Source organism: Lindgomyces ingoldianus (genome assembly GCF_010093535.1).
Source record: "Lindgomyces ingoldianus strain ATCC 200398 unplaced genomic scaffold BDR25scaffold_18, whole genome shotgun sequence".
Taxonomy (NCBI): domain Eukaryota; kingdom Fungi; phylum Ascomycota; class Dothideomycetes; order Pleosporales; family Lindgomycetaceae; genus Lindgomyces; species Lindgomyces ingoldianus.
The window spans coordinates 1,198,448-1,206,758 of record NW_022985179.1 but is presented as its reverse complement, the minus strand read 5'-3'; positions in this window follow the sequence as shown (position 1 = coordinate 1,206,758).

Below are 8,311 nucleotides of genomic sequence, written 5' to 3'. Positions count from 1 at the left end.
TAATTAAATAACTTAAATAATTAAATAACTTAAATAATTAAATAACTTAAATAATTAAATAACTTAAATAATTAAATAACTTAAATAATTAAATATAAAAAATAACTAAAGTAAAAGAAATAACTAAAATAAAGGAAATAACTAAATAAATTATATAACTGTAAGAGGTATCGAGCAGGAAACACAGGTCACAGAGAGGGAATGCAGGATAGAGGGGGTAACGAGAGTAAACCTTAGGGTCGGAGGCAGAGGTACAGAGGCCGAGGAGCCTATATACCCCGTGCCAAGCCTAGGGTACTCAGGGGTTGGATAGCTGTAACATAGCCGTGACAATAACTAAAATAAACTAAATAGTTTTTATTTATAGTTTTACTATATATAACTACTAGTAGTACTATTATAACTAGAGACACTAGTAGTACTTTTATTTTCTAACTCTTCTAACTCTTCTTTATCTTCTAGATTTATTATTTGTTTTTGTTTTCCTTTAGAACTACTAGGTAAAGTATAATTATAATAAAGTTGCTTTTTACTAACGTACTTTACAGGCAAGTTGCTCACACACCTAAGTTACTTACTTTTGCTAAGACTCTACTAAACTACTTTTTCTACACTAATGCATTCCCTATAACACTACTTAGACGCGCTAAAAGAACATTAGATACAGCTTACACTCTAAGCTTTTAAATAAAATATAAAACTCTTAAAGAAATATGCTGTAGCTATATATAAAGTCTTATAAAAGATAATAAATAACTATAGCACTAGATAACCTTTATAAGCTAATTCTACAGCTAAATTATAAAGGCTAGGTAATAAAAAAAAGTAGGTAATTATTAAGACTATACTTAAGCTATATGCGTAAAGAATTTCCTCTTAGATAGCATTTATAGCTAATATAGCTAATTCTTTACGCGCTAAGCGTAATCTAGGCTATGTTTACATAAACTAGCCTAGTATGTTTGTAAAGTATTATTTAAAGCTTAAAGTAAAGTTTTAAGCGTAAGTATAGTTAAAAGATATCTAGCTAATTATAAACTCTATTTTTCTAAAGTTATACATGTTATTATTTTAAATGCTATACTTAGCTTTAATATTCTCTATAAGGCTAAACCTGCCTTAAATTACTTTAGAACTTTTATAGAAAGCTTTTTTATAGTTATACTTACGCTTAAATATTACTTTAAGCTCTAAATAACACTTTACAAACATACTAGGCTAGTTTATGCAAACATAGCCTAGATTATGCTTAGCGCGTAAAGAATTAGCTATATTAGCTATAAATGCTATCTAAGAGGAAATTCTTTACGCATATAGCTTAAGTATAGTCTTAATAATTACCTACTTCTTTTTATTACCTAGCCTTTATAATTTAGCTGTAGAATTAGCTTGTAAAGGTTGTCTAGCACTATAGTTATTTATTATTTTTTATAGAACTTTATACATAGCTATAGCACATTTTTTTAAGAGTTTTATGTCTTATTTAAAAGCTTAGAGTGTAAGCTGTATCTAACATTCTTTTAGCGCGTTTAAGTAGTTGTAGGGAATGCATTAGTATAGGAAGAGTAGTTTAGTAGGGTCTTAGCAAAAGTAAGCAACTTAGGTGTGTAAGCAACTCGCCTGTGAAGTACGTTACTTAATTACTAACTATTTAGAGAATAAGCTAGAGTCTACTTCTAGCTATAAAAGTAACCTTTAAAGCTATGTATAAAATACATTTTAAACTATATAATATTACATAAGTGTACATCTAATTAATAGATAAGATGTGGAGGATAAAATAGTCTAGCAGTAGCTGTTTAGAAGATTAGATGAAGTAACTCCGCTATCTAAGAGAGTTAAAGGCTCTCCTTATATACACTAAGCTTTAGAACATACTATCTCTAGATCCTAAGCCGCGCCCTAGACTCTAAGCCCTAGCTAAGGCTCTTAGTATACGCGACACACCCCCTAGGTAAGCTGCGCAGCTGCTTACCTGCGTAGAGCGTTAACTTAGCTTATTAGAGCAGCGCTGCGCATTTACCCTGTGCTTCTGTGTTACAATTCTTGCTCGTAGGGATCCTTTTAGGATGCGTCGAGCACACGGGCCTGGTTGGGTTTCGGAGGAGCACTAAGGGGAGCCTGCCTTGGGTGTACGGCCCTTGATCTGGTTCTAGGAATAAGGGGTAGAGGATGGCTGAATTGTGGTTTGCCCTTAGACAGCGGTATAGGCGCTAGATTAAACAGTTCTAGGGATAGAACTAGAGGTATATATAGTGTAAAATATACAACTAGTATTACAGCTTATTAAACAGCTAGAATACTACTTAGTTTATGTAAAAATAAACTAAACTTTAATTACACTTTTTAAAGGTTAACTAAACATGTTTTTATATACATAGCTACACTTATTATTCCTGTAGTCCTTAGCCTTATCTAGCCTACAGGTGCTGCTGTTGTCCTATCTAGCTATTATGCTTAGCCTTTACTTAGCCTTGCAGCTGTGCTGCATAACTGCTGTGCTTAGCTTCGCTAAGCCTTTTAGTTTTATAGGTGTTTTCTTATTAGACAGCGCATTTGCTTTTTCTGTGTTCTAGGGGAGCAGAGCTAGTAGGTACTATAGCGTTCCCTAGCTCTTCTTATTTAAGCATAAAGGGGTTCTATACCTGCTTATTTAGATAGTAGGGGCTGCTGCTTAGGTCCTATCTAGTCTATTTATAGACTGTAACATGTAGGCTTCTTTTCTTAACAGCGTCCTTACCGTTCTTCCTACACTGCTGTAAGTGCTAGAAGTCGCTTATTACTTATAAGTCCTTTTCTATAAACGCTTTATAAAGATCTATCTTTTTAACTTTAAAACATGCCTTGCTACAGTACTAGAACAAAAGTCTGTTCCAGGCAGCATTTAGCAAGCTCTACTAAACATCTGCCCCCTCTATTTAATTAATTATATAGTTACTCTAAATAGTTGCATAAGCATAATTAATAGCTTATTTTAATTACATTATCCTAATACTTTGTCTAGTAGCTATGCGCTTATTGTAAAGCCTATAGACAGCGCAGCATTAAAAAATAAGCTTTTTAATTAGAGAATTAAGTATTTTTTACTATGCATCTTTTAATACTGTACAGAACTAATCCTACTTCTCTGCAGAGTCGCCTATTATAGCTATTTTAGGGTGTAGCTTATAAAGTCTTCTTTTTAGCGCCTACTATATATATTTAATAAGGTTAAGGTCTAGAAAGTAAAGAGGGAAGTTAATAACATTAATATAGTACTTTTACAACTATTTATGTGTTGCTTTTGCTGTGTGTATATGTGTGTTATCTTACTAAGATAGATCTACTCTTTAGTAGTTACACAGAAGACCTTTCTTAAGCGCCTAGATGTAGCTCTTAGCTAAGTAGCTATAGTAGGGAGTAGTAGGGTCTCTCTTTATAATTATAAAAGGGCTCTAGCGTACCCTCTGTCTATAATTAATCTAGATAGACGCCTACGCTATCTGTGTAAGCTGCTAAGCTGTAGAACGCTTCTCTATTATCTTATACTTTTACTTTTTTATAAGATAGTAAAAGCACTACTTTTAGTTAGTGCTAAAGCTTTTTTTAATAAAGCACTTATTAAAGAAGCGTATTGTTTGTCTCTTCTAGTTAAAGCGCTACTATGCTCTGTTCTACGCGCGTCTTTTACCTACTGTAGCGTAATTAATCTTAGGTCTACACTTATAGTAAAAGTTAGTAAGATTAAATTTCTTAAGCATATAATAAGCAGTCTTAGTAGATATGTATAGTGTAAGGCTAGTCTTTTTAAGCAGCATTTTATACTTTATTTTAGAATATTTTTAAGCTGTTTAAAATAGTAGGCACTTAGTACAACATAATAGCTTAGAGGGGTGTCTAGATTAATAGTGTAAAAGATTGCTACTAGTTGCTTTTTAGTGTGTAATTATAGTGTTAATGCAGCGCGTTGTGCAGAAGAATTTATCTGCTAGTTCTGCAGTAGAAACGCTAGCCTTAGACTTTAAAATAATTAACTCCTACTACTACACTAATAACTTAGCATTTTAGCAATAATTCTGTAAAATTTCCTTGCTAAAAGACCTTATAGTAGCTGCGTAATTAATAGTAGAAAGATAATGTTATGTTTGTCACGTTTTTTAGTTACGCGTTGCGGGAACAGACTTTTGTCTTGTTACTATATTTATTCTAAGTTTATTAGAGTTATATTACCTTACATTTTAAGCTTTTTTACTGTATAAAAATGTGTCTCTATAGGCCTTATTACTTTTTAGGCTTACCTTACATGTTAACTCTTTCTTCTAACAACTACGTAGAGTGTGTAAGGAAAGGTAGCTGGTGTAACACCTTTATTTTTAATGCTACTTAGAATTATCTAAGAGAAAAGAAGAAAAAGGTTTAAAGGAAGTTAGAAAGTGTCTGTAAGAAAAAGAAGCAGATAAAAGAGCGTTATGCTGCTATTACTACTGCTACTGTGGCTGCAGCAGCAGCAGAAGTTTTAAAAGCGCAGAAGGAGGCTGCAGAGCAGAGAGCTTACTTTAAGCAATAGTTAAAACTTTTTTATAATTAAAAAGTAAAGTATCTAGAAAAAGACTTTTTATCTTTAAATAAAGTTAAAGCACTTAAGGTAAAAGCTACTAGTCTTTCTTCTTTTTAGCCTATATTACTAGGCTTTTATTAGTATACATTGCTCTTATCTAATAATAGCGCAGTGCCTTTGTCTGTAGTAGGCAACATGTTCTTCTTAGGGCAGCTTTCCCCTAGTTAGTTTTACTTAGATAAGATAAAGATTTTGTTTTTAGTAATTAGTAAGTTTTTATTAAGTTTTTATTAAGTTTTTATTAAGTTTTTATGAAGTTTTTATTAAGTTTTTAAGTGTATTTACTAGTAAGCTATTCTTTTTATTTAATAAACAGTTCATGGTTTTTTTTCTTATTACCTATATTACATTCTACTTTATACTCTATTTCTACGTCTTTCTATTCTGCTGCAGATAGTAGAATTTACTTTAGAGCCTTTTTAAGCCTTAAAGTGTAAAACTATAAGTGTGTTTTTATTATAAAGAGAAGTTTAAGTGTATAATTATTCCTTTATATCTATAGCACTTTATAAGACCTAATTTATTTTTTAGCTAGCTTTCTTAAGAGCCTAGAAGTTTATAGGTGTTTTATATTTAGATATGTATAGTCTTTTAGGTAGATTTTTAAAGCCTTAGATTAAGTTTATTTTAACGTACTTCACAGGCAAGTTGCTTACACACCTAAGTTGCTTACTTTTGCTAAGACCCTACTAAACTACTCTTTCTACACTAATGCATTCCCCACAACACTACTTAGACGCTCTAAGCTTTTAAACAAGACATAAAACTCTTAAAAAAATATGCTATAGCTATATATAAAGTCTTATAAAAAATAAAAAATAACTATAGCACTAGATAACCTTTACAAGCTAATTCTACAGCTAAATTATAAAGGCTAGGTAATAAAAAAAAGTAGGTAATTATTAAGACTATACTTAAGCTATATACACAAAGAATTTCTCTTTAGATAGTATTTATAGCTAATATAGCTAATTTTTTGCGCGCTAAGTGTAATCTAGGCTATGTTTGCATAAACTAGCCTAGTATGTTTATAAAGTGTTATTTAAAGCTTAAGGTAATGTTTAAGTATAAGTATAACTATAAAAGAGCTTTTTATAAAAGTTCTAGTGTAATTTAGAGCAGGTTTAGCCTTATAGAGAATATTAAAGCTAAGTATAGCATCTAGGATAATAACACATATAACTTTAGCAAAATAAAGTTTATAATTAGCTAAATATTTCTTAACTATACTTACGCTTAAAACTTTACTTTAAGCTTTAAATAACGCTTTATAAACATACTAGGCTAGTTTATGTAAATATAGCCTAGATTACGCTTAGCGCGCAAAGAATTAGCTATATTAGCTATAAATGCTATCTAAGAGGAAATTCCTTGCGCATATAGCTTAAGTATAGTCTTAATAATTACCTACTTTTTTTTATTACCTAGCCTTTATAATTTAGCTGTAGAATTAGCTTATAAAGGTTATTTAGCGCTATAGTTATTTATTATTTTTTATAAAACTCTATATACAGCTATAGCACATTTCTTTAAGAGTTTTATGTCTTGTTTAAAAGCTTAAAGTGTAAGCTATATCTAACATTCTTTTAGCGCGTCTAAGTAGTGTTATAAGGAATGCATTAGTGTAGAAAAGGTAGTTTAGTAGGGTCTTAGCAAAAGTAAGCAACTCAGGTGTGTGAGCAACTTGCCTGTAAAGTATGTTAATTACTTTTTTATGTATTCTTTTATTTTCTAGGCTTTTTCTACTACCTTCTAATGCAGTTTTTTTAATTAGTTTATTCTACTAACAGCTTTAACTAGATTATAGAGTTATGTTTCTTCTAAGGTATAACATAGTTTATAGCTAAAATTAGCTTTATAAGGTGTTTTTTATTACTAATAATTTAGTAGCGTTAATAGCTAGTTAGGCTAAAAACAGCTAACGTACCTAACAGGTTAGCCGGCCACACAGGTTAGCCGGCCACTTTTGCCAAGCCCCTACTAAAACTACTCTATTCTCTCGCAAAACAGCCTACTTTAGCTCTATATAAAGTAATACAACATAAGATATTATTTAGAGTCTACTTTTACTACTTACTTATATGTATGTAAGTTATGGTTAGTTTAATTGCACTGCTTATATTACCTTTAACTTAGCTTACCTTTTTTAGCGCGCACCTGCGTCTTTAGCTTCTTTCTATTACTATGCGCTCTAAACTTCTTTAAAGCAGTTAGATAAGCCCTATTTTTAACTATTAAGGTCTTTTTTGCCTAAATCTACTTCCTTTTATATAATTTATGTTATGTAGTAGCCTTATTTGCTGCTTAAAGCTCTGTAATCTTATAGCCTACTTTATTATATTAATGCTCTAGATAACTATTGTCTACTCTTTATTACTTTACTATACTACCTTTAGCTATCTTTATCTCTCTAAAGCTATAACAACTACTCTAGTTAATATCTAGCTTATTATAAAGCTTAACTTATTAAAGTTATACCTGTCTTTATTCTAAATACTGTACTTAGCTTTTATGTTAGCTACTAGGCAAAACTAGCCCTAGATAACCTTTAGATTCTTATAAAGCACTCTTTTATAATTATACTTATAATTAAACTTTATTATAAACTTAAGGCAGTGCTTAACTTATATACTAGTCTAGTTTAAGCTAACCTAGCCTAGATTACGCTCTATAGGTAAGAAATTAGCTATATTAGCTATAGCTATAAGCCTAGAGAGAAATCTATGTGTTATAAGCTTAAGTATATACTTAACAACTACTTTCTTTTTAAGCTTAGTTAGATTTCTTAATTTAGGCTAGCATTCTGCTTGTAAAGGCTGTCTAGCGCGTTAATTGCTTAGTGTTGTGTAAGAGACATTATAGATAGCTGCAGTGTGTTATAAGAAAAGTTTTAAGTCTTATTTAAAAGCCTAAAGAGCAAGCTATATCTAACATTATTTAGAAGATTTAATCTAGTGTTGTTGTTAAGGCATTATGTAGATAGGTAGAGTTTAGTAGGGGCTTAGCAAAAGTGGCCGGCCAACCTGTGTGGCCGGCTAACCCGTTAGGTACGTTATTCTATCTAATTTATTTATTTATAAGAGATGTTCTTCTAGAGGTATTTTTCTATTTTAGTGTTAGCCTATTTAGTTTGTCTGTCTGTCTAGAGATAGTAAGCTATTAACAGCCTATGTTTAACATTTAAGTGTCTTATAGCTACTAACTAACAGTGTGCTGTAGATAGCTTATTATAGTCTAATATAATAATTTCTAAGGTTTTATAGATACTAAAAATGTGTTGTTTAAGTTTATAAATAAGGTTTTTTTTAGCTATTATTATCTTTTTTTAATGCTTAAAAATATAGCATCTTAGTTGTTTTATCTACAGTAACTACTATTATATTATAAAGTCTTTTAGATTCTAGTTTCTATAAAGAGAGTAAGCTAGGAATAAAGTCTATAGTTATTATAGTCTATAGCTGTTTAAGAGCTTCTATTAGCTAAAGAACTTTATAAAGTTTATGTTGTCTAAAGTGATTCTAGTTGCAGGTATTACATTTATGTAATACCTCTGTGCATAGCTGTTTAAGCCTAGGTATTATTCTTAGAATTATGTCTTTTAACTTTTTTTAAAAGTTTTTAATTCTAGAGTGTCTAAACATAGGCGCTTTATTAGCAGAGCTTGCTCTGCTTATTATATTCAGGTTTGCAGAACGAAAAGTTAAGCAGAATGTC